The sequence below is a fragment of the Zea mays genome, chromosome 1, assembly GCF_902167145.1.
Source record: "Zea mays cultivar B73 chromosome 1, Zm-B73-REFERENCE-NAM-5.0, whole genome shotgun sequence".
NCBI classification, from domain to species: Eukaryota; Viridiplantae; Streptophyta; class Magnoliopsida; order Poales; family Poaceae; genus Zea; species Zea mays.
The window spans coordinates 195,243,527-195,268,947 of record NC_050096.1 but is presented as its reverse complement, the minus strand read 5'-3'; the positions used below and the strand labels follow the sequence as shown (position 1 = coordinate 195,268,947).

At 55.3% G+C, this 25,421-nt stretch overlaps 1 pseudogene; it reads right to left on the bottom strand.

The window, feature by feature from the left end:
• Positions 1-1,471: 1,471 nt before the first annotated feature.
• On the bottom strand, positions 1,472-24,970 carry LOC109941827 (uncharacterized; annotated as a pseudogene).
• Between the last annotated feature and the right edge of the window lie 451 nt (positions 24,971-25,421).

The following is a 25,421-nucleotide window of genomic DNA, read 5'->3' as shown; positions in this document are numbered from 1 at the left end:
TGTGTTGGCATAAATCACCAAAAAGGGGGAGATTAAAAGGGAAATGTGCCCTTGGGCCATTTCTAAGGATTTTGGTGAGTAAGTGTCCAACACAAATGCCTTAAGTATTAATAAGTGTCAAATGGTGGATGAAGTGAAAATCAACACAAAGGTATGATTCTAGACTTAGTACATTGGTTTTTGTGTACTAACATATTTGTCTAAGTGCTAGAATCAGAGAAAACACAAAAGGAAAAAGACTTAGCTGGAGCTGCCAAGACTCTGCGTAGTCTGGGTGCACCGGACAGTGTCCGGTGCGCCAGGCTGGCGTCTGGTCAACTGGGCGCTCTCGGGAATTCGTCGGCGGCGTACGGCTAAAATTCACCGGACTGTCCGGTGGTGCACCAGACTGTCCGGTGAGCCAACGGTCGGCCACGCCAACGGTCGGTCGCGCAATCCGCGCGTGACGCGTGGCCGAGCCAACGGTCTGATGGGGGCACCGGACTGTCCGGTGTGCACCTGACAGTGTCCGATGCGCCAACGACTCTAAATCTTCAACGGTCGGCTGCACCAATTTAGGAAAGCAATCTGCACCGGACACTGAACAGTGCATGTCCGGTGGCACACCGGACTGTTCGGTGCGCCACCCGACAGAAGGCAAGAATTGCCTTCCTGGATTGCTCTCAACGGCTCCTAGCTGCCTTGGGGCTATAAAAGGGACCCCTAGGCGCATGGAGGAGAACACCAAGCATACTCTGAACATTCTAAGACTCCCGCACTCCATCCTCGCACACTCGATTGACATTCTTAGTGATTTGAGCTCCGTTCTAGTGGTGAACTTGTTGTGTTTCATTTGAGCTCAAGTCTTGGCTTGTGTGTGTGTGCATATTGCTGGGATTTGTGTGTGTTGCTTCCCTCCTTTACTCTAGTGCTTTCACTTTGATATTTGTTATAAGGGCGAGAGACTCCAACTTGTGGAGATTCCTCGCAAACAGGAAAGGTGATAAGAAAAAGGAACACCGTGGTATTCAAGTTGATCATTGGATCACTTGAGAGGGGTTGAGTGCAACCCTCGTCCATTGGGACGCCACAACGTGGAGTAGGCAAGTTTTGTACTTGGCCGAACCACGGGATAAACCACTGTGTCTACTGTGTTATTTCTCTGTGGTTTCTGTGTTTCACAAGTACTCCTCTCCAGCCACTTGATCCTATTGCACTAACACTTAACCAAGTTTTTGTGGCAATAAATTTTAAGTTTTACAGGATCACCTATTCACCCCCCCTCTAGGTGCTCTCAACTCTACATATTTGTACTTATAACGTGTCGTTTAAATCCATATCCAAACTTGTGCAAACTAAAATTTCCAGAACATCAGCAAAAAGAAAACCACCACACTACGCATTTATTTTTTTAAACATAATGGCAGGAGCTCTGCCTCTCAATTAAAAAGAATGGAATTGACCCAGTTTTAAGGAAAACCGTGCCTAAAACCTACACAGAGCACACAGTAGAAAAACCGGCGAACGCCCTAACAAACAACCTAGACAACGACAGTCCCCACACACAAACACATCTAGATTCATCGTTGCCAAGCTCAAACACAAGAGACGAGCAACTCCGACTTCCCAAGATGAGCCACACACTGCCAAAGCAACTCGACGACGCTTACATCCAGACACCGACGCAAGGAATAAGACCACGGCGTGCCATCGTTGACAAGCCTCAGCACACCCACACGAGTGCCAAGCTCAAACATAAGAGACGAGCAGCTCCGACTTCCCAAGACGAGCCGCACACTGCCAAAGCAACTCGACGACGCTTACATCCAGACACCGACACAAGGAATAAGACCGCGGCGCGCCATCGTTGCCAAGCCTCAACACAACCACACGAGGCAACTCTGATTCTTCACCACGAGCAAAGATCCACAACGCCGAACTCCAGGAGCGAGCAGACGCCTAAAGCGACAAAGGCCCGGACACCATCGAGCCAAGCAGAGTGACGAAGAGCCTCCACAACATGGACGAACACACAAACTAGAGGTCTTCTGGGCCGCGCCTTCAAGAAGGAGAAACGAGGTCGAAAAGCTGTCGCCGCCTGTCGGCGTTTCGACCCCGGGGGGTCCCTGGACCGACGAGTAAATTGTCGCTGTGTGCCCCAACCCAGATGGGTCGGCGCGAGACGGAGCACGAAGGGGGGAGAAAGCCGAAGGGAGGCAGGCACAAAAGGGGAAACCCGCGGCCTTCGTGTTTGTCCCGCGCCCAGGTCGGGTGCACTTGCAGTAGGGGGTTACAAGCGTCCGCGCGGGAGGGAGCGAGAGGCCTACGCGTGCGCCGTCCTGTCCTTCCCCGCACGGCCAACCCTCTCTAAGAGGGCCCTGGACCTTCCTTTTATAGGCGTAAGGAGAGGGTCCAGGTGTACAATGGGAGATGTAGCAGTGTGCTAACGTGTCTAGCAGAGAGGAGCTAGTGCCCTACGTACATGCCGTCGTGGCAGCCGGAGAGGTTTTGGCGCCCCGTTCGTGTGATGTCGTGGCCGTCGGAGGAGCGCTGGAGCCTTGTGGAAGGACAGCTGTCGGGGCTGTCGAGTCCTTGCTGACGTCTCCTTGCTTCCGTAAGGGGGCTGAGAGCCACCGTCGTCATGGAGCATGCGGGGCGCCATCATTACTTGTTTTACCAGGGCGAGCCAGATGGGACGCCGGTCTTGTTCCCCGTAGCCAGAGTTAGCTAGGGGTAGGGTAATGATGGCCCTTCCTGTGACGTGGTCAGTCCGAGCCCTGGGTAGGGCGAGGCGGAGGCTCCTCCGAGGTTGAGGTCGGGTCTGTCTTCCGAGGTCGAGGTCGAGTCCGAGCCCTTGGGTCGGGCGAGACGGATACCGTCGGCTGAGACCGAGGTCGAGTTCGAGCCCTGGGTCGGGCGAGGCGGAGTTCGTCGTCTTCCGGGGCCGAGCCCGAGTCCGAGCCCTGGGTCGGGCGAGGCGGAGTTCGTCGTCTTTCGGGGCCGAGCCCGAGTCCGAGCCCTGGGTCGGGCGAGGCGGAGTTCGTCGTCTTCCGGGGCCGAGCCCGAGTCCGAGCCTTGGGTCGGGCGAGGCGGAGCTTCCTATGGCGCCTGAGGCCGGACTTGGCCGCTGTCAGCCTCACTCTGTCGAGTGGCACAACAGTCGGAGCGACGCTGACGGCGCTGTCTTTTTGTCAGGCTGGTCAGAGGAGCGGCGAAGTGACTGCGGTCACTTTGGCTCAGTCGACTGAAGGGCGTGCGTCAGGATAAGGTGTCAGGCCACCTTTGCATTAAATGCTCCTGCAACACGGTCGGTTGACGTGGCGATTTGGCCAAGGTTGCTTCTTGGTGAAGACTGGGCCTCGGGCGAGCCGAAGGTGTGTCCCTCGCCTGAGGGGGCCCTCGGGCGAGACGTGAATCCTCTGGGGTCGGCTGCCCTTGCCCGAGGCTGGGCTCGGGCGAGGCGAGATCGTGTCCCTTGGGTGGATCGAGCCTTGACTTAATCGCACCCATCAGGCCTTTGCAACTTTGTGCTGATGGGGGTTACCAGCTGAGATTTAGGAGTCTTGGGGGTACCTCTAATTATGGTCCCCGACAGTAGCCCCCGAGCCTCAAAGGGAGTGTTAATACTCGCTTGGAGGCTTTTTGTCGCACTTTTTTGCAAGGGGACCGGCCTTTCTCGGTTGCGTTTTGTTCCGGTGGGTGCGCGCGAGCACACCCGCCGGGTGTAGCCCCCGAGGCCTCGGAGGAGTGGTTTGACTCCTTCGAGGTCTTAATGCGTTTCGCGATGCTTCGGCCGGTCTGGTTGTTCCCTCATGCGAGCTGGTCGTAGCCCGGGTGCACGGTCGGGTCCCAAGTTCTCGGGCTGGTATGTTGACGCTGTCAACGGTTTGGCCGGATCCAGGTTTGCGAGAGCAGCCCCCGAGCCTCCGCACAGGGCGAGAGGGCGGTCAAGGACAGACTCGACTTTTTTACATACGCCCCTGCGTCGCCTTTCCGCAAGGAGGGGGGAAAAGCGCCATGTTGCCCTCGGAGGGCGCCGAACATGGTGTCTCCAGTGAGCTGCTAACGGGTAATCCGAGTGGACGCCCGTGCCCCATTTGTTAGGGGTCGGCTAGAGGCCCGGAGGCGCGCTCCAAAAGTACCTACGGGTGATTTGCCGGACTCGGTCCCCTTTTGACGAGGTCCGAGGGCTCGATGCCTTCCTCTGATGGGATTCCGTTACAACATTGTTCCCGTTGGTCTCGGAAATGTCCTAGGGTACCTCGGGAGCGTAGCCCGAGCCTTGGTTTTGTATCGAACGTACCCAGGGTCATCCCTCGCTCTGCGTCTGAGGCGGCTGTGAACCCTTCGAGGGCCAGCCTACGAACCCCTGATCAGTAGTGGGCGCGGAGCCCGACTGGCCTGAGGCGGCCGTTGAACCCTTCCGAGGGGCCGGCCTTTGAACCTCTGACCAGTAGCGGGCGCGGAGCCCGGGCGCTCTGAGGCGGCTGTTGAACCCCTCCGAGGGGCCAGCCTTCGAACCTCTGATCAGTAGGGGGGCTCGGGGCCCGTTTCCTTCGCGGAGAAGGATCCCTTTCGGGGTATCCCCTTTCCCGGTCCCTGTTGTAAGAGAGAGAAAGAGGAAGAGGAAAAGGATATGAAATCGAATAACGTGGCGCACCTTTTTGATGCGGTCATTATGGCGAAGGCGAAGCGTCGCTCGCTTCTCCTGCCAAAGGTGCTGCCTGTCCCGCCGCAGAGTTAATGCGACGGGACGAGTGGTTCGCGGGGCAGCCGTTGCGCGTGCGTGAGTCGTTCGAGGAACGGAACACGGGCGCGCCGTCTTCACACCGTGAGAGTGGGCTCTCTCGCTGTCCCAGGAAGGGACGTGAGCTTGGCTGACGACTTGACCGCTGCTTCCGCTCGCCTGCCACTGCCATTACTCCCGGCCCATTTCTGGCCGTATCGACCGTCGCGCCTTCTCCCGCGGCTGACTGACCCGTGACCGATGTGCCTGGCTGGCACTGTTGGGTCATACGCAGGGTTGCCTCGAGTCGCGGTACTGGTTTCGCAGTCGAGGAGGCATTGTAGTGGCACGAGTGGCGGTGCAGTTCCTTGCACGTAGCAACCGGCGCGCCGGTTGCATGACGTGTGGGCCTGGGCCCTCATGCTGGGCGCGTCGAAGTCAAAAGGGTGCGCCCCCTTGGTGAGGTTGCATGCCGCCTGCATGGCGGCCCGCCCTTTCACCCGCTGGTCTGGGCGAAAGTGGAGGAATGCTCGTAACCGCTGGGCAGTTGTGCGCACCGCGCGTGGCGGTTTGGTTTCTTCTGCCCTGGGCCAACTTGCGTGACGCGTGGGACCCAGCCCCCGTGTCGTAGGGGGAGGACCTTGGAGCGTGTTGGAGAAGAGTCAGCCCGTGACGGCTGAGGACGCAAGTGGGGAGGGTTGCCTTTAAAAGGAGGGTGACCCCCTTGAAAGGCAACCATGTCTTCGCGCTCCCCTTATGCATCGCGTCTTTCCACCTTCCAAGCCCTCGGATGGGGGACACTCGCAGTTCTTCCGCCTTGTCGTTGGAGGAACACAACTTCGCGGAAGTTGGTACCTTTCAGCCATCGTTCGGCTTCAAGGATTTTCATCAGGCAGCCCGGCCGCATCCCCTCGCCGGCGATCACCCAAGATGGTGACCACCAGCTCCTGGGTGGGGAGAAGCGAGCCGGGCTGCGATCTTGGTCCCGCCCTCAGCTTCAAGGATCTTCATCATCCTTGCTGGGGCGGAGGCCGGGCTGAGCCGGAGCTCTACCTCCCGCACGGGTTCGTGGGTCACCTTCTCCCTCAGCATTCAAGGGAGAGGGCGCTCACCGGCCTAGCGGGAGGGTCGGACTTCGACAACGCGGGGCTGGTCGGCGGCGAGCGTCGTCAGCTTCATCACGTTGGGCTCGCTGGCTAAGCTGGCTCTGGCTCGGCTCCCGGTGCCCCCTCCTACCGCAAGAGCAATTGTCGCGCCGCGCGCACCGGAGGACCGCCCAAGACGTCGTGCGCTGCTAGGGCGGCGTTCGTGTTCTGGGGTTGTCCTGCCTTTGCCCCGGTACGGCGCCTCTGTGCGGAGGTCGGTGCTCCGCTCATCCGGGAGGATCCGAGTGGGGATCTGCCGGTGGACAGACGGCTTCCGCCGTCGGGGCTGAGGTGGCGGCGGCTGAAGAAGTCCTTGTCGCCGACGGGATCAGCGCCACCATCCGCGCCCCGACGTCCGACTCTTTGTGCTTGTCCTCGCCCCTCGAGCGTAGACGTGGGCGAGGGCATTGTTGCAGCGGCGTCCGCCCTGAGGCCATTGCTGCTGCAGTTCAGCCACCTGGAGCGGAGGTCGTTGTCGCTGCTGCTGGAGCGGGCGGCGGTGGGCGACCTGGAGCCTTATCGCCCAGCGGGCCCTCTAATGTGGGGGGTTGTTCGTACCCGCGAAGGTGGAACCGGAGTTCCATTTGTAATGGCACCTTGAGTGCCGGTGTCTGTTCATTGTGGCTGTCGGGGCCTGAACATGTATGTATTTTCGGCACGGAGCCGTGTTTTTTCCTCATTTCGAGCACTAGGACTCGCCTGTCGGCTAACTGAACCGCTTAACCAAGTGTGAGTTGCCTCGTGCGAAGGTGACGAGTGAGGTATCCGTATCCCGGAGGTGTAGGAGTCCCTCGGCTCGGTCGACCTTGCTGCTCGAGGCTTCTTTTGCTTAGTTAAAGGAACCCTCGGCTGCTCTTCGATGAGCCGAAGCCAGAGGCAGCGGTGTCAGCATGGACAGAGGCAGAGTTGGCTCGAAAAGAAGATTTGGTCGGCCGGAGCCTGGCTGGGCCATCCACTGGCGGGACCGACGCCGGAGTCGAGTTGCCGAGGCCACGAGCCGGGCTGATGTCCTCGGGGGACAGCTGGCTGAGGCTTCGGGGTCGCCGGCCGAGCTGTCTGCTCGGGCCGGATTCCTGGAGAAGACCCTGGCGGCGATGGCCCGGGCGCGGTGCTGATGTCGTCCTTCGGAGTTGAGATCCTCCGACCACGTTGCCGTCCGAGGCTAGGTCGGACTTTGCCGAAGGTGTAGTTGACGCCGAGGGTGCTGCTGCTCCCCCTCCGTCAAGGTCCGAGCCTGCAGGATCGGGTTACCTTGTAGTGTGTGTATGTTTTCTGTGGCCGCCGAGGCCCAAACACACTGTCGTCGTGTTGTAAAGTTGCATTTCCTTTCCTCCTGTTTCGAGTATCTGGACTTATTTGTCGGTAACATAATTGTTTGTCCGAGCGAGAGTTGCTTTTCACGGAAGGTGATGAGTGAGGTATCCGTATCCCGGAGGCGCAGGAGTCCCTCGGCTCGGTCAGCCTTGCCGCTTACGCGTACTCTTACTCGTCCGTAGGATTCTGTTATCGATGTAGTCGAGAAGGCCCGAAAAATCGTTTCGGCAGAAGAGTTTTCGAGCGTGAAGACTTGTTCGGTCCGCGGAATCACTTATCCGAGCATGAGTTACTTATCGCAGAAGGTGATGAGTGAGGTATCCGTATCCCGGAGGCGTAGGAGTCCCTCGGCTCGATCAGCCTTGGTTGCTTACGTGTACTCCGTCGTTTTCAGGATCCCACTTTCGAAGTAGTCGAAAAGCACGAAAGACATTCTGGCAGAAAAGATCTTTTCCGAGGAAAATTTTGACGCAGAGGGGGTCCCCCCCCTTCTAGCCCCCGAGGGAGGGTCGGGCTTTGCCGAGGCAAGGCTGACCCTTCCTTGATGACTAGGCTTTGTGTGTGAACAAGGTGTACGAACAACTTGAAAGCATCTTAAGGGTAGAAGCGACGTAGCTGTCGAATGTTCCAAGCGTTGCTGTAGACCTCGCCTTGACTGTTGGCCAGCTTGTACGTCCCGGGCTTTAGAACTTTGGCGATGACGAACGGCCCCTCCCAGGGAGGCGTGAGCTTGTGCTGCCCTCGGGCGTCTTGCCGTAGCCGAAGCACCAAGTCGCCCACCTGGAGGTCTCGGGGCCGAACCCCTCGGGCGTGGTAGCGTCGCAGGGACTGCTGGTACCGCGCCGAGTGTAGTAAGGCCATGTCCCGAGCCTCTTCCAGCTGGTCCAGTGAGTCTTCTCGGTTGGCTCGATTGCTTTGGTCGTCGTGGGCCCTCGTCCTTGGGGAACCGTATTCTAAGTCTGTGGGCAAGATGGCCTCGGCCCCATAGACTAGAAAGAATGGTGTGAAGCCCGTGGCTCGGCTCGGCGTTGTCCTCAGACTCCAGACCACCGAGGGGAGCTCCTTCATCCATCGCTTGCCGAACTTGTTGAGGTCGTTGTAGATCCGTGGCTTGAGTCCTTGCAGAATCATGTCGTTGGCACGCTCTACTTGCCCATTCGTCATGGGGTGAGCCACGACGGCCCAGTCCACCCGGATGTGGTGATCCTCGCAGAAGTCCAGGAACTTTCTGCCGGTGAACTGGGTGCCGTTGTCGGTGATGATGGAGTTTGGGACCCCAAAATGATGGATGATGTTGGTAAAGAACGCCACCGCCTGTTCGGACCTGATGCTGTTTAGGGGTCGGACCTCAATCCACTTGGAGAATTTGTCGATGGCGACCAGCTGGTGCGTGTAGCCACCGGGTGCCTTCTGTAAGGGGTCGATGAGGTCCAGACCCCACACAGCAAACGACCAGGTGATGGGTATGGTCTGCAGAGCCTGAGCGGGCAGGTGCGTCTGCCTCGCATAGAACTGACACCCTTCACAGGTGCGGACAATTCTAGTGGCGTCGGCCACCGCGGTCGGCCAGTAGAAACATTGTCGGAAGGCGTTTCCAACAAGGGCTCGATGCGCTGCGTGATGGCCGCAAGCCCCCGAGTGTATTTCTTGTAAGAGCTCCTGGCCTTCGGCGATGGATATGCATCGCTGGAGGATGCCTGAGGGGCTGCGGTGGTAGAGCTCCTTCCCGTCTCCCAGCAAGACGAACGACTTGGCGCGCCGCTCCAACCGTCGAGCTTCGGCTCGGTCGAGGGGTAGCTCTCCTCGGTGGAGATATTGCAGGTACGGGGTCTGCCAGTTTCGATTAGGCGTGACCCCACTCCGCTCCTCCTTGACGCGCAGTGCCTCACCCTCGGGGCCGAGGGTGCCTCGGGCCGAGCCGAGGGTGCCTCGGGTTCGAGCGCGTCGTCGGTCTTGATGGAGGGTTGATGCAGGTCTCGGGAGAAGACGTCCGGGGGAACCGTTGTTCGCCCCGAGGCTATCTTAGCCAGCTCGTCCACAGTCTCGTTGTATCGTCGGGCGATGTGGTTGAGCTCGAGCCCGTAGAACTTGTCTTCCAGGCACCGAACCTCATCGCAGTAGGCTTCCATCTTCGGGTCGCGGCAGCGGGAGTTCTTCATGACTTGGTCGATGACGAGCTGCGAGTCACCGCGAGCGTCAAGGCGTCGGACCCCTAGCTCGATGGCGATGCGCAACCCGTTGACCAGAGCCTCGTACTCGGCCACATTGTTGGACGCCGGGAAGTGGAGGCGTAGCACATAGCGTAGGTGCTTCCCGAGGGGCGAGATGAAGAGCAGGCCCGCGCCTGCTCCTGTCTTCATCAGCGACCCGTCGAAAAACATGGTCCAGAGTTCCGGTTGGATCGGAGCTGTTGGGAGCTGGGTGTCGACCCATTCAGCCACAAAGTCCGCCAAGACCTGGGACTTGATGGCCTTCCGAGGGGCGAACGAGATCGTCTCGCCCATGATTTCCACTGCCCACTTTGCAATCCTACCCGAGGCCTCCCGACACTGGATGATCTCCCCCAGGGGGAACGATGACACCACAGTCACCGGATGAGACTCGAAGTAGTGTCGCAACTTCCGCCACGTCAGGATCACCGCGTACAACAGCTTCTGAATTTGTGGGTAGCGGATCTTGGTCTCGGACAGTACCTCACTGATGAAGTAGACTGGCCTCTGGACGGGCAATGCATGCCCCTCTTCTCGTCTCTCAACCACGATCGCGGCGCTGACCACCTGAGTGGTAGCGGCGACGTAGATCAAGAGGGCTTCTCCGGCCGCGGGGGGGCACCAAGATGGGCGCGTTTGTGAGGAGCGCCTTCAGGTTCCCGAGGGCTTCCTCGTCCTCAGGGGTCCAAGTGAAGCACTCGGCCTTTCTTAAGAGGCGGTACAGAGGCAGGCCTCTTTCGCCGAGGCACGAGATGAAACGGCTCAGAGCCGCAAGGCATCCCGTGACCCTCTGTACGCCTTTCAAGTCCCTGATGGGCCCCATGTTGGTGACGGCCGCGATTTTCTCCGGGTTGGCCTCGATGCCCCGCTCGGAGACGATGAACCCCAAGAGCATGCCTCGGGGGACCCCGAAGACACACTTCTCGGGATTGAGCTTTACGCCTTTCGCCTTGAGACACCGGAATGTCGTTTCAAGGTCGGAAAGGAGGTCGGAGGCTTTCCTCGTCTTGACTACGATGTCATCGACGTAGGCCTCGACCGTTCGACCAATATGTTCGCCGAACACATGGTTCATGCACCTTTGGTATGTCGCACCCGCATTCCTCAAACCGAACGGCATGGTAACATAACAGTACATGCCGAAAGGTGTGATGAAAGAAGTCGCGAGCAGGTCGGACTCTTTCATCCTGATTTGGTGATACCCTGAGTAGGCATCGAGGAAAGACAGGGTTTCGCACCCAGCAGTGGAATCCACAATTTGATCGATGCGAGGCAGAGGGTAGGGAACTTTTGGACATGCTTTGTTTAGACCAGTGTAGTCTACACACATCCGCCATTTCCCTCCTTTCTTTCTCACAAGCATAGGGTTGGCAAGCCATTCAGGATGGAATACCTCTTTGATGAACCCTGCCGCCATTAGCTTGTGGATCTCTTCGCCTATGGCTCTGTGCTTTTCTTCGTCGAATCGGCGCAGAGGCTGCTTCACGGGTCGGGCTCCAGCTCGGATATCCAGCGAGTGCTCGGCGACATCCCTCGGTATGTCGGGCATGTCCGAGGGACTCCACGCGAAAACATCGGCGTTTGCACGGAGAAAGTCGACGAGCACTGCTTCCTATGTGGGGTCGAGCTCGGAGCTGATCCGGATCTGCTTGGAGGCGTCGTTGCTGGGGTCGAGAGGGACGGACTTAACCGTCTCCGCTGGCTCGAAGTTGCCGGCGTGGCGCTTCATGTCTGGCGCCTCCTTGGAGAGGCTCTCCAGGTCAGCGATGAGGGCCTCGGATTCGGCGAGGGCCTCGGCGTACTCCACGCACTCCACGTCGCATTCGTACGCGTGTCGGTACGTGGGGCCGACGGTGATGACTCCGTTGGGGCCCGGCATCTTGAGCTTGAGGTAGGTGTAGTTGGGGACGGCCATGAACTTGGCGTAGCACGACCTCCCCAGCACTGCGTGGTAGGTTCCTCGAAACCCGACCACCTCGAACGTGAGGGTCTCCCTTCGGAAGTTGGAGGGTGTCCCAAAGCAGACGGGTAGATCGAGTTGTCCGAGGGGCTGGACGCGTTTCCCGGGGATGATACCGTGAAAAGGCGCAGCGCCTGCCCGGACCGAGGAAAGATCGATCCGCAGGAGCCCGAGGGTCTCGGCGTAGATGATGTTGAGGCTGCTGCCTCCATCCATGAGGACCTTGGTGAGCCTGACGTTGTCGATGACGGGGTCGACAACGAGCGGGTATTTCCCCAGGCTCGGCACGTGGTCGGGATGGTCGCCCTGGTTGAAGGTGATGGGCTTGTCGGACCAGTCTAGGTAGACTGACGCCGCCACCTTTACCGAGCAGACCTCCCGACGCTCTTGCTTGCGGTGCCAAGCCGAGGCGTTCGCCACTTGCCCACCGTAGATCATGAAGCAGTCGTGGACCTCGGGGAATTCTCCTGCCTTGTGATCCTCCTTCTTATTGTCGTCGCAGGTGGCCCAGCCTTGTGAAAGTGGCGCCGAAGCATGGCGCACTCCTCAAGGGTGTGCTTGACGGGCCCCTGATGATAGGGGCACGGCTCCTTGAGCATCTTGTCGAAGAGATTGGCGCCTCCGGGAGGTTTCTGAGGGTTCTTGTACTCGGCGGCGGCGACAAGGTCCGCATCGGCGGCGTCGCGTTTCGCGTGCGATTTCTTCTTGCCTTTCTTCTTGGTGCCGCGCTGAGTAGACGCCTCGAGGACATCTTCCGGCGGGTGGCCCTGGGGCTGCTTATCCTTCCGGAAGATGGCCTCAACCGCCTCCTAGCCAGAGGCGAACTTGGTGGCGATGTCCATCAGCTCGCTCGCCCTGGTGGGGGTCTTGCGACCCAGCTTGCTCACCAGGTCATGGCAGGTGGTGCCGGCGAGGAACGCGCCGATGACATCCGAGTCGGTGACGTTGGGCAGCTCGGTGCGCTGCTTTGAGAATCGCCGGATGTAGTCCCGGAGAGACTCTCCCGGCTGCTGGCGGCAGCTTCGGAGATCCCAGGAGTTCCCAGGGCGCATGTACGTGCCCTGGAAGTTGCCGGCGAAGGCTTGGACCAGGTCGTCCCAGTTGGAGATCTGCCCCGGAGGCAAATGCTCCAGCCAGGCCCGAGCGGTGTCGGAGAGGAACAGGGGGAGGTTGCGGATGATGAGGTTGTCATCGTCTGTTCCACCCAGGTGGCAGGCCAGCCGGTAGTCCGCGAGCCACAGTTCCGGTCTTGTCTCCCCCGAGTACTTTGTGATAGTAGTCGGGGTTCAGAACCGGGTCGGGAACGGCGCCCGTCGTATGGCCCGGCTGAAAGCCTGCGGACCGGGTGGTTCGGGCGAGGGACTCCGATCCTCCCCGCTGTCGTAGCATCCCCCACGCCTGGGGTGGTAGCCTCGGCGCGCCTCGTCGTCGAGGTGGGCTCGACGGTCGTGGTGATGGTGCTTGTTACCGAGGCGACCCGGGGCCGCAGGCGCTGTGTTGCGCGTGCGCCCGGTGTGGACCGAGGCTTCCTGCATGAATCGGGAAGTCGCAGCGTGATGTTACGAGGGGTGCCCCTGCCTTCGGGAGGCAGAGCTTTTGGCCCGTTGGACCGCGGCATCCTCCAGGAGATTCTTGAGCTCTCCCTGGATACGCCGCCCCTCGGTGGTTGATGGTTCCGGCATCGCGCGGAGAAGTATTGCCGCTGCAGCCAGGTTCTGGCCGACCCCACTGGAAGCCGGTGGCGGTCTTGCCCTGACATCGTCGGCGATGCGGTGCTGGATACCCTGGGGTAGATGACGCGCTTCTCCGGCGGAGGTTAGCCCGCCCATTCCTGCCCGATGTCCCGGCGGAACGGCTCAAGCGTTCCTGCTCCCTCGTCGAGCCTTACCTGCGTCTCGCGGATTTGCTCGAGCTGTGGGTCATGACTGAAAGGGAAATGTGCCCTTGGGCCATTTCTAAGTGTTTTGGTGATTTAGTGTCCAACACAAGTGCTTAAGTGTTAATATATGCAAAGTGGTGGACAAAGTGCAAATCATGTCAAAAGGTATGTTTCTCAGACTTAGTACATTGTTTTAGAGACTAATGTATTATGTCTAAGTGCTAGAAACAGGAAAAGAACATTGGAATTGTCTTGGCTCGAGCAGCCAAGACTCTGCTCAGTCTGGGAGCACCGGACTGTCCGGTGGCGCACCAGATAGTGTCCGGTGCGCCAGACTGGCTCGGGCGAACTGGCCGCTCTCGGGAAATCATCGGCGATGTACGGCTATAATTCAGCGGACTGTCCGGTGTGCACCGGACTGTCCGGTGAGCCAACGGTCGGCCGGGCCAACGGTCGGCTGCGCGATCTGCGCGGGACACGTGGCCGAGCCAACGGCTAGAAGGGGGCACCGGACTGTCCGGTGTGCACCGGACATGTCCGGTGCGCCAACGGCTCTCAGGTGGCCAACGGTCGGCTTCGCCATTTAAGGAAAGAAATCCGCACCGGACAGTGTCCGGTGTACACCGGACTGTCCGGTGCGCCACACGACAGAAGGCAAGAATTGCCTTCCCAGATTGCTCTCAACGGCTCCTAGCTGCCTTGGGGCTATAAAAGGGACCCCTAGGCACATGGAGGAGTATATCAAGCATCCTCAAAGCATTTCTAGGCACTAAGACATCGATTCCGCGCCTTTGATTCTTTGCGATAGCAATTAGAGCTCTAGTTGAGTTGTGAACTCATTGAGTTGTGTTGTGAGCTCCTGTTGCGATTTGTGTGTGTGGTGTTGCTGTGATCTTTGTGTCTTGAGTGTGTTGCTCATCCCTCCCTTACTCTGTGCTTCTTTGTGAACTTCAAGTGTAAGGGCGAGAGGCTCCAAAGTGTGGAGATTCCTCGCAAACGGGATAAAGTAAAGCAAGCAAAACACCGTGGTATTCAAGTGGGTCTTTGGACCGCTTGAGAGGGGTTGATTGCAACCCTCGTCCGTTGGGACGCCACAACGTGGAGTAGGCAAGCGTTGGTCTTGGCCGAACCACGGGATAAACCACTGTGCCATCTCTGTGATTGATATCTTGTGGTTATTGTGTTTTGTTGAGACTACTCTCTAGCCACTTGGCAATTATTGTGCTAACGTTAATCAAGTTTTTGTGGCTTTAAGTTTAAGTTTTACAGGATCACCTATTCACCCCCCCTCTAGGTGCTCTCAATTGGTATCGGAGCCATTCTCTTCAAGAAAGGGACTAACCGCCCGAAGAGATGGATCCTAAGGGGAAGGGAATCGTGATCAACGACAAGGAGAAGGAGTCTTTCGTCAACGAGCCGAAGGATGACAAGCCTACCGACTCGGGCTCGGGCCACAGACGCAAAGATGGGAAGAAGAAGAAGACAAGACGCATCAAGGAGATCGTCTACTACAACGATAGCGATGAGTCCACCTCTTCCCAAAAGGACAACGACGACAACGACTGCGAGAGAAGGAAACCGGTTAATTCAAACTTTTCTTTTGACTACTCTCGTATTCCGCAAAGTACAAATGCTCATTTATTATCCATTCCACTTGGTAAACCTCCTCATTTTGATGGAGAAGACTACGGATTTTGGAGTCACAAAATGCGTAGTCACTTGTTCTCTCTCCATCCTAGCATATGGGAGATAGTAGAAAGTGGAATGCATTTTGATAGTAGTGATAGTCCCATGTTTATCAATGAGCAAATTCATAAAAACGCACAAGCTACTACTGTGTTGCTAGCCTCATTGTGCAGGGATGAGTACCATAAAGTGAGCGGCTTGGACAATGCCAAGCAGATCTGGGACACCCTCAAGATCTCACATGAGGGCAACGACGTCACCATGCTCACCAAGATGGAGTTGGTGGAGGGCGAACTTGGGAGATTCGCTATGATAAGGGGGGAGGAGCCAACCCAAACATACAACCGGCTTAAGACCCTTGTCAACAAGATAAGGAGCTACGGAAGCACGCGATGGACGGACCACGACGTCGTCCGCCTAATGCTAAGGTCCTTTACTGTTCTTGATCCTCATCTTGTGAACAATATTCGTGAGAATCCTAAATACACCAAGATGACGCCCGAGGAGATACTTGGAAAGTTCGTAAGCGGGCGGATGATGATCAAGGAGGCTAGATACGTGGATGATGCATTGAATGGCCCAATCCAAGAGCCTCAAACTATCGCTCTCAAAGCAACGAGAAGCAAGGAGGCGTTACCGAGCAAGGTGGCGCAAATTGAGGCGGCCGGGCTTAATGATGAAGAAATGGCCCTCATCATCAAGCGCTTCAAGACGGCGCTAAGGGGTCGCAAGGAGCATCCCAACAAGACCAAGACGAAGGGGAAGCGCTCATGCTTCAAATGTGGTAAGATTGGTCACTTTATCGCTAATTGTCCCGATAATGATAGTGACCAGGAAAAGAAGAGTGGAAAATGGGAAAAGAAGAAGAATTACAAGAAGGCAAAGGGCGAGGCACATATTGGAAAGAAGTGGGATTCGGATTGCTCCACGTCCGACTCCGACAACGAAGGACTCGCCGACACCGCCTTCAACAAGTCATCCCTCTTTCTCAACGAGCATCACACATGCCTCATGGCTAATGAGAAGAAAGTAAGTACTCGAAACTCTACTTATGCTTCTTCTAGTGAGGATGAGTCTAGTGATGATGATGAAATAGACTATTCATGCTTATTTAAGGGCTTAGATAGATCTAAGATTGACAAGATTAATGAATTGATTGATGCTTTAAATGATAATAATAGGCTACTAGAAAAGCAAGAGGATTTTTTGTATGAAGAACATGATAAGTTTGTAGAGGCTCAAAAATCCCTTGCATTAGAAATTAAGAGGAATGAAATGCTTGCTTGTGAGTTGTCTACATGCCATGATTCTATTTCTAACTTAAAGAGCATAAATGATGATTTGAATGATAAGTTAAAAATAACTAGTAAATCAACATCTTGTGTAGAAAATGATGTTATTTGCAATAGGTGTAAAGATTTTGATATTGATGCTTGTAGTGAACACATAGCCTCTATTGCAAAATTAAATGATGAAATTGCTAGTCTTAATGCCCAACTTAAGACTAGCAAAAGTGAATTTGACAAATTAAAATTTGCAAGGGATGCCTACACAATTGGTAGACACCCCTCAATTAAGGATGGTCTTGGCTTCAAGAGGGAAGTCAAGAACTTAACAAGCCATAAGGCTTCCATCTCCGCAAAGGAGAAAGGGAAGGCCCCTATGGCTAGCAGTGTGCAAAAGAACCATGCTTTTATGTATCATGATAGAAGACAATCTTATAAGAGTTATAATGATTATGATGTTTTTGACTCTCATGCCATGTTTGCTTCTAGTTCTTCCTATATGCATGGTAAAGATATGTCTAGGAGATATTTTGTTCATATGCCTAAGAGAAATGTTGTCAATGTTCCTAGGAAAGTTAATGAACCTTCTACAATATATCATGCTTTAAACACTTCCTTTGCTATTTGTAGAAAGGATAGAAAGATAGTTGCTAGAAAGTTAGGGGCAAAATGCAAGGGAGATAAAACTTGCATTTGGGTCCCTAAGACAATTGTGACTAACCTTGTAGGACCCAACAAGAGTTGGGTACCTAAGACCCAAGCCTAAATTTGCCTTGCAGGTTTATGCATCCGGGGGTTCAAGCTGGATTATCGACAGCGGATGCACAAACCACATGACGGGGGAGAAGAAGATGTTTACCTCCTACGTCAAGAACAAGGATCCCCAAGATTCAATCATATTCGGTGATGGGAATCAAGGCAAGGTGAAAGGCTTAGGCAAAATTGCAATATCAAATGAGCACTCTATATCTAATGTGTTTTTAGTTGAGTCTCTTGGATATAATTTGTTATCTGTTAGTCAATTATGCAATATGGGATATAATTGTCTATTCACAAATGTAGATGTGTCTGTCTTTAGAAGAAGTGATGGTTCACTAGCTTTTAAGGGTGTATTAGACATCAAACTTTACTTAGTTGATTTTGCAAAAGAGGAGGCCGGTCTAGATGCATGCTTAATTGCTAAGACTAGCATGGGCTGGCTGTGGCATCGCCGCTTAGCACATGTAGGGATGAAGAACCTTCACAAGCTTCTAAAGGGAGAACACGTGATAGGTTTAACTAATGTGCAATTCGAAAAAGATAGACCTTGTGCAGCTTGTCAAGCAGGTAAACAAGTAGGAGGAGCACATCACACCAAAAATGTGATGACCACATCAAGACCTTTGGAGATGCTTCACATGGACCTCTTCGGACCCGTCGCCTATCTAAGCATAGGAGGAAGTAAGTATGGTCTTGTTATAGTTGATGACTTTTCCCGCTTCACTTGGGTATTCTTTTTGCAGGATAAATCTGAAACCCAAGGGACCCTCAAGCGCTTCCTAAGGAGAGCTCAAAACGAGTTTGAGCTCAAGGTGAAAAAGATAAGGAGTGACAATGGGTCCGAGTTCAAGAACCTTCAAGTGGAGGAGTACCTTGAGGAGGAAGGGATCAAGCACGAGTTCTCCGCTCCCTACACACCATAACAAAATGGTGTGGTAGAGAGGAAGAACAGGACGCTAATAGACATGGCGAGGACGATGCTTGGAGAATTCAAGACTCCCGAGCGCTTTTGGTCGGAAGCCGTGAACACGGCTTGCCACGCCATCAACAGGGTCTACCTTCATCGCCTCCTCAAGAAGACGTCGTATGAGCTACTAACCGGTAACAAACCCAATGTTTCGTATTTTTGAGTTTTTGGGAGTAAATGCTACATTCTAGTGAAGAAGGGTAGGAATTCCAAATTTGCTCTCAAAGCCGTAGAAGGGTTTCTGTTAGGTTATGACTCAAATACAAAGGCGTATAGAGTCTTCAACAAATCATCAGGTTTGGTTGAAGTCTCTAGCGACGTTGTATTTGATGAGACTAATGGCTCTCCAAGAGAGCAAGTTGTTGATTGTGATGATGTAGATGAAGAAGAAGTTCCGACGGCCGCAATACGCACCATGGCGATTGGAGATGTGCGACCACAAGAACAAGATGAGCAGGATCATCCTTCTTCCTCAACAATGGTGCATCCCCCAACTCAAGACGATGAATAGGTTCATCAAGAGGAGGTGAATGATCAAGGGGGAGCACAAGATGATCATGTGATGGAGGAAGAAGCACAACCGGCACCTCCAACCCAAGTTCGAGCGATGATTCAAAGGGATCATCCCGTCGACTAGATTTTGGGTGATATTAGCAAGGGAGTAACTACTCGATTAGTTAATTTTTGTGAGCATTACTCCTTTGTCTCTTCTATTGAGCCTTTCAGGGTAGAAGAGGCCTTGCTAGATCCGGACTGGGTGTTGGCCATGCAGGAGGAGCTCAACAACTTCAAAAGAAATGAAGTTTGGACACTGGTGCCTCGTCCCAAGCAAAATGTTGTGGGAACCAAGTGGGTGTTCCGCAACAAGCAAGACGAGCACGGGGTGGTGACAAGGAACAAGGCACGACTTGTGGCAAAAGGTTATGCCCAAGTCGCAGGTTTGGACTTTGAGGATACTTTTGCTCCTGTGGCTAGGCTAGAGTCCATTCATATCTTGCTAGCATATGCCGCTCACCATTCTTTCAGGTTATTCCAAATGGATGTGAAGAGCGCCTTCCTCAACGGGCCAATCAAGGAGGAGGTGTACGTGGAGCAACCCCCTGGCTTCGAGGATGAACGGTACCCCGACCACGTGTGTAAGCTCTCTAAGGCGCTCTATGGACTTAAGCAAGCCCCAAGAGCATGGTATGAATGCCTTAGAGATTTTTTAATTGCTAATGCAAGGTTGGGAAAGCCGATCTAACTCTTTTTACTAAGACTTGTGATGGTGATCTTTTTGTGTGCCAAATTTATGTCGATGACATAATATTTGGTTCTACTAACCAAAAGTCTTGTGAAGAGTTTAGCAGGGTGATGACTCAGAAATTCGAGATGTCGATGATGGGCGAGTTAAGCTACTTCCTTGGGTTCCAAGTGAGGCAACTCAAGGATGGAACCTTCATCTCTCAAACCAAGTACACGCAAGACTTGATCAAGAGGTTTGGGATGAAGGACGCCAAGCCCGCAAAGACTCCGATGGGAACCGAAGGACACATCGACCTCAACAAAGGAGGTAAGTCCGTTGATCAAAAAGCATACCGGTCTATGATAGGGTCTTTACTTTATTTATGTGCTAGTAGACCGGATATTATGCTTAGTGTATGCATGTGTGCTAGATTTCAATCTGATCCAAGGGAGTGTCACTTAGTGGCTGTGAAGCGAATTCTTAGATATTTAGTCGCTACGCCTTGCTTCGGGATCTGGTATCCAAAGGGGTCTACCTTTGACTTGATTGGATATTCAGACTCCGACTATGCTGGATGTAAGGTCGATAGGAAGAGTACATCGGGGACGTGCCAATTCTTAGGAAGGTCCCTGGTGTCGTGGAGTTCCAAGAAACAAACTTCCGTTGCCCTATCCACTGCTGAGGCCGAGTACGTTGCCGCAGGAAAGTGTTGCGCGCAACTACTTTGGATGAGACAAACCCTCATGGACTTTGGCTACAATTTGAGCAAAGTCCCACTCCTATGTGATAACGAGAGTGCTATCCGCATGGCGGATAATCCTGTTGAACACAGCCGCACAAAACACATAGACATTAGGCATCACTTTTTGAGAGACCACCAGCAAAAGGGAGATATCAAAGTGTTTCATGTTAGCTCCGAGAACCAGCTAGCCGATATCTTTACCAAGCCTTTAGATGAGCAGACCTTTTGCAAGCTGCGTAGTGAGCTAAATGTCTTAGATTCGCGAAACTTGGATTGATTTATAGCATACATGTGTTTATGCCCTTGATCATGTTCCTTATGCATTTCGTTGCTTATTTATGGTGCTCAAGTTGTACTAACACTCCCCGGACCTCACAAGTCCGTTGCAAAGTGATGCACATATTTAGGGGGAGAAGTGTTACAACTTGACCCTTTGAGACTAACCATGTGCTTGAGTTTGCTTGATTTAGTCTCAAAGGAGGATTGAAAGGGAAAAGGTGAACTTGGACCATGCAAGACTTCCACTGCACTCCGATGAACGAGTAACTTCTTCCAAGTTGATCTTAGTACTCTTATTGCCTTTTACTCTTAGTTGAAGATTTTTGGTGAGGCAATGGGGTTAAGGGGCCAAGATTGATCCCGTTTTGGTGCTTGATGCCAAAGGGGGAGAAAATAAAGGCCAAAGCAATAAATGGATCAGCTACCACTTGAGAATTTTGAAAATAATAGAATAGAACTTTTATTTTGTCAAAATACTCTTATTGTCTCTTATTCTCAAAAGTTGGCCTCTTGTGGGGAGAAGTATTGATTATGGGAAAAAGGGGGAGTTTTTGAAATCCTTGATCAATTTCTTTTGGAATACCTCTCTTTATGTCTCTACAAGTGTGTTTGATTTAGAGATAGGAATTTGAGGTTGATTTGCAAAAACAAACCAAGTGGTGGCAAAGAATGATCCATATATGCCAAATTTGATTCAAAACAAATTTGAGTTTTCATTTGCAGTGATATTGCACTTGTTCTAGTTGCTTTATGTTGTGTTGGCATAAATCACCAAAAAGGGGGAGATTGAAAGGGAAATGTGCCCTTGGGCCATTTCTAAGTGTTTTGGTGATTTAGTGTCCAACACAAGTGCTTAAGTGTTAATATATGCAAAGTGGTGGACAAAGTGCAAATCATGTCAAAAGGTATGTTTCTCAGACTTAGTACATTGTTTTAGAGACTAATGTATTGTGTCTAAGTGATGGAAACAGGAAAAGAACATTGGAATTGTCTTGGCTCGAGCAGCCAAGACTCTGCTCAGTCTGGGAGCACCAGACTGTCCGGTGGTGCACCGGACAGTGTCCGGTGCGCCAGACTGGCTCGGGCGAACTGGCCGCTCTCGAGAAATCGCCGGCGACGTACGACTATAATTCACCGGACTGTCCGGTGTGCACCGGACTGTCCGGTGAGCCAACGGTCGGCCGCGCGATCTGCGCGGGACACGTGGCCGAGCCAACGGCTAGAAGGGGGCACCGGACTGTCCGGTGTGCACCGGACATGTCCGGTGCGCCAACGGCTCTCAGGCGGCCAACGGTCGGCTTCGCCATTTAAGGAAAGAAATCCGCACCGGACTGTCCGGTGTACACCGGACTGTCCGGTGCGCCACGCGACAGAAGGCAAGAATTGCCTTCCCAGATTGCTCTCAACGGCTCCTAGTTGCCTTGGGGCTATAAAAGGGACCCCTAGGCGCATGGAGGAGTATATCAAGCATCCTCAAAGCATTTCTAGGCACTAAGACATCGATTTCGCGCCTTTGATTCTTTGCGATAGCAATTAGAGCTCTAGTTGAGTTGTGAACTCATTGAGTTGTGTTGTGAGCTCCTGTTGCGATTTGTGTGCGTGGTGTTGCTGTGATCTTTGTGTCTTGAGTGTGTTGCTCATCCCTCCCTTACTCCGTGCTTCTTTGTGAACTTCAAGTGTAAGGGCGAGAGGCTCCAAAGTGTGGAGATTCCTCGCAAACGGGGTAAAGTAAAGCAAGCAAAACACCGTGGTATTCAAGTGGGTCTTTGGACCGCTTGAGAGGGGTTGATTGCAACCCTCGTCCGTTGGGACGCCACAACGTGGAGTAGGCAAGCGTTGGTCTTGGCCGAACCACGGGATAAACCACTGTGGCATCTCTGTGATTGATATCTTGTGGTTATTGTGTTTTGTTGAGACTACTCTCTAGCCACTTGGCAATTATTGTGCTAACGTTAATCAAGTTTTTGTGGCTTTAAGTTTAAGTTTTACAGGATCACCTATTCACCCCCCCTCTAGGTGCTCTCAATGACCCCCCGCCGGGACGGGGACCACAGCTAGCTCCCGAAGGATGTCAACGCGAGGCGCAGGCCTAGGGGGATCACCGTTCTCCAGTATACCAAGATGGTTGCCTTCGCCGGGACCCCCTAGATCGACGTGGAAACATTCACGACTTGGGCCGCAGTCCTCGTCGCCGAGGCTGCGGCTACCGTCGAAACAGTCGGAAAGGCAGTAGTCGCATGCGGTCATGAAGTCCCGCATGGCACTGGGGTTACCAAGTCCGGAGAAATCCCAACAAAAGTCGGGCTCGTCATCTTCCTCGGAACCCGAGGGCCCGTAGGTCGAGACGGCTGTCAGCCGGTCCTAGGGCGACCGCATACGATACCCCGGAGGGTTTGGACTCGCCTCTAGGAAAGCGTCCATCGAAGCGAAGTCGCTTGGTGGGTCGAGGCTGAATCCAAAAGGCACGAGATGGGAATCGGTCGGTACCTCTTGGTCGACGGGCGGTGACGAAGTCACGTCAGGGGTTGACTGCACCGTCGTCTCAGGTACGAGGGTGACGCCCAGCAAGTCTTTTGCGAGCGTGCTGGCGTCGTTCGTCCGCTTGGAGTTGGCGCGTTGCGGGGAAACAACGCTCGTCTTCGTCTCAGACGCGAGGTCGATACCCGGCGTGTCCCCCGTTGGGGCGCCGGCGTCGTCGACTCGCTCGACAGCCGACGAGGTGCCACCTCTTGCTTGGCCTTGGTTGCCCCACCTCCTCCTCCGTTGGCGGGGGAGGGGACAGGACAAACCCGAATGTCGTTCTTCTGCCACGTGGGGAAGACATCGTCGATTCCGCCGCCGGCGGGCGGGTTGTCGGCCGCCATTGTCGCTGTCGCACGGCGGGGGAAGGAGTATCATGTCGTAGCTGCCGTCGAGGGACATGAACTCAAGACTCCCGAAACGGAGCACCGTCCTAGGCTGGAAAGGTTGCTGGAGACTGCCCATCTGGAGCTTGACGGGAAGCTGTTCGTCAACACGCAGCAGACCCCTACCTGGCGCGCCAACTGTCGACGTTTCGACCCCGGGGGGTCCCTAGACCGACGAGTAAATTGTCGCCGCGTGCCCCAGCCCAGATGGGTCGGCGCGAGACAGAGCGCGAAGGGGGGAGAAAGCCGGAGGGAGGCAGGCACAAAAGGGGAAACCCGCGGCCTTCGTGTTTGTCCCGCGCCCAGGTCGGGTGCGCTTGCAGTAGGGGGTTACAAGCGTCCGCGCGGGAGGGAGCGAGAGGCCTACGCGTGCGCCGTCCCGTCCTTCCCCACACGGCCAACCCTCTCTAAGAGGGCCCTGGACCTTCCTTTTATAGGCGTAAGGAGAGGGTCCAGGTGTACAATGGGAGATGTAGCAGTGTGCTAACGTGTCTAGCAGAGAGGAGCTAGTGCCCTACGTACATGCCGTCGTGGCAGCCGGAGAGGTTTTGGCGCCCTGTCCGTGTGATGTCGTGGCCGTCGGAGGAGCGCTGGAGCCTTGCGGAAGGACAGCTGTCGGGGCTGTCGAGTCCTTGCTGACGTCTCCTTGCTTCCGTAAGGGGGCTGAGAGCCGCCGTCGTCATGGAGCATGCGGGGCGCCATCATTACTTGTTTTACCGGGGCGAGCCAGATGGGACGCCGGTCTTGTTCCCCGTAGCCAGAGTTAGCTAGGGGTAGGGTAATGATGGCCCTTCCTGTGACGTGGTCGGTCCGAGCCTTGGGTAGGGCGAGGCGGAGGCTCCTCTGAGGTCGAGGTCGGGTCTGTCTTCCGAGGTCGATGTCGAGTCCGAGCCGTTGGGTCGGGCGAGACGGAGACCGTCGGCTGAGACCGAGGTCGAGTCCGAGCCCTGGGTCGGGCGAGGCGGAGTTCGTCGTCTTCTGGGGCCGAGCCCGAGTCCGAGCCCTGGGTCGGGCGAGGCGGAGTTCATCGTCTTCCGGGGCCGAGCCCGAGTCCGAGCCCTGGGTCGGGCGAGGCGGAGCTTCCTATGGCGCCTGAGGCCGGACTTGGCCGCTATCAGCCTCACTCTGTCGAGTGGCACAACAGTCGGAGCGACGCGGGCGGCGCTGTCTTTTTGTCAGACTGGTCAGAGGAGCGGCGAAGTGACTGCGGTCACTTCGGCTCAGTCAACTGAAGGGTGTGCGTCAGGATAAGGTGTCAGGCCACCTTTGCATTAAATGCTCCTGCGACACGGTCGGTTGGTGTGGCGATTTGGCCAAGGTTGCTTTTTGGTGAAGACTGGGCCTCGGGCGAGCCGAAGGTGTGTCCCTCGCCTGAGGGGGCCCTCGGGCGAGACGTGAATCCTCTGGGGTCGGCTGCCCTTGCCCGAGGCTGGGCTCGGGCGAGGCGAGATCGTGTCCCTTGGGTGGATCGATCCTTGACTTAATCGCACCCATTAGGCCTTTGCAGCTTTGTGCTGATGGGGGTTACCAGCTGAGATTTAGGAGTCTTGGGGGTACCCCTAATTATGGTCCCCGACACCGCCCGCCTGGTACAAACCAAGCAAAGTTTCCTCCGAAGACCTAGCAGAGCAGTGTAGATCGCCAACACCAAGGAGAAAGCTGAAGGGTCAGCCACGCCAATGTCACCCCACCAAGCCGTCGCGTGTTGTCACCTTCTGTCGTCCACCGACGCACCAACCCACGAGCCCCAACCCTCAGAGCCCCAACGCCGGTCAAGCACCAACGAGAGACCCCAAGAAGGCCGAGGCGAGGGTTCCCACATGGGACGAGAGGTCCAAAGACGGCACCCTCAATAGGGTAGGGGTGGCGCCCGCGGGCATCACCGCTGTCCGCCCGCAAGCGAGCATGGCTTTTGCCGGAGGACCTCCCACCACACGCCCCAACGCACGGAGCCAGCCGGCCCTGCCCACACCACAGGCCGAAACGAGAGGCGGAGAGATGAATCTAGCCGGAGAGGCTCAAGATCCGCCCCCAGCCCCACAACCATGACCCACCACCTGCAGAAGGCACCGCTGGCAGCCGCAGATCCAGCGACGACCAACGCCCCCGATCCAGGCACCGCGCTACAAGCGCTACAAGCACAAGCGAGCCACGCCGCCGCAGCAGCGAGCCGACCGTGTGCGTGGGCGCCAACGCCGCTGGCCAGCCACGGCCATGGCCACGCGAGCGCGCGGGCACGCGCGAGCGCGCGCGAGCCACCATGGTCGCGGCCGCAAGGCCACCCGCCCATGCCAGCAGGGAGGAGCGGTGGACGGCGACCAGCCCCTAGATCCGACCAGTCAGCCCGCCGATCCGGCC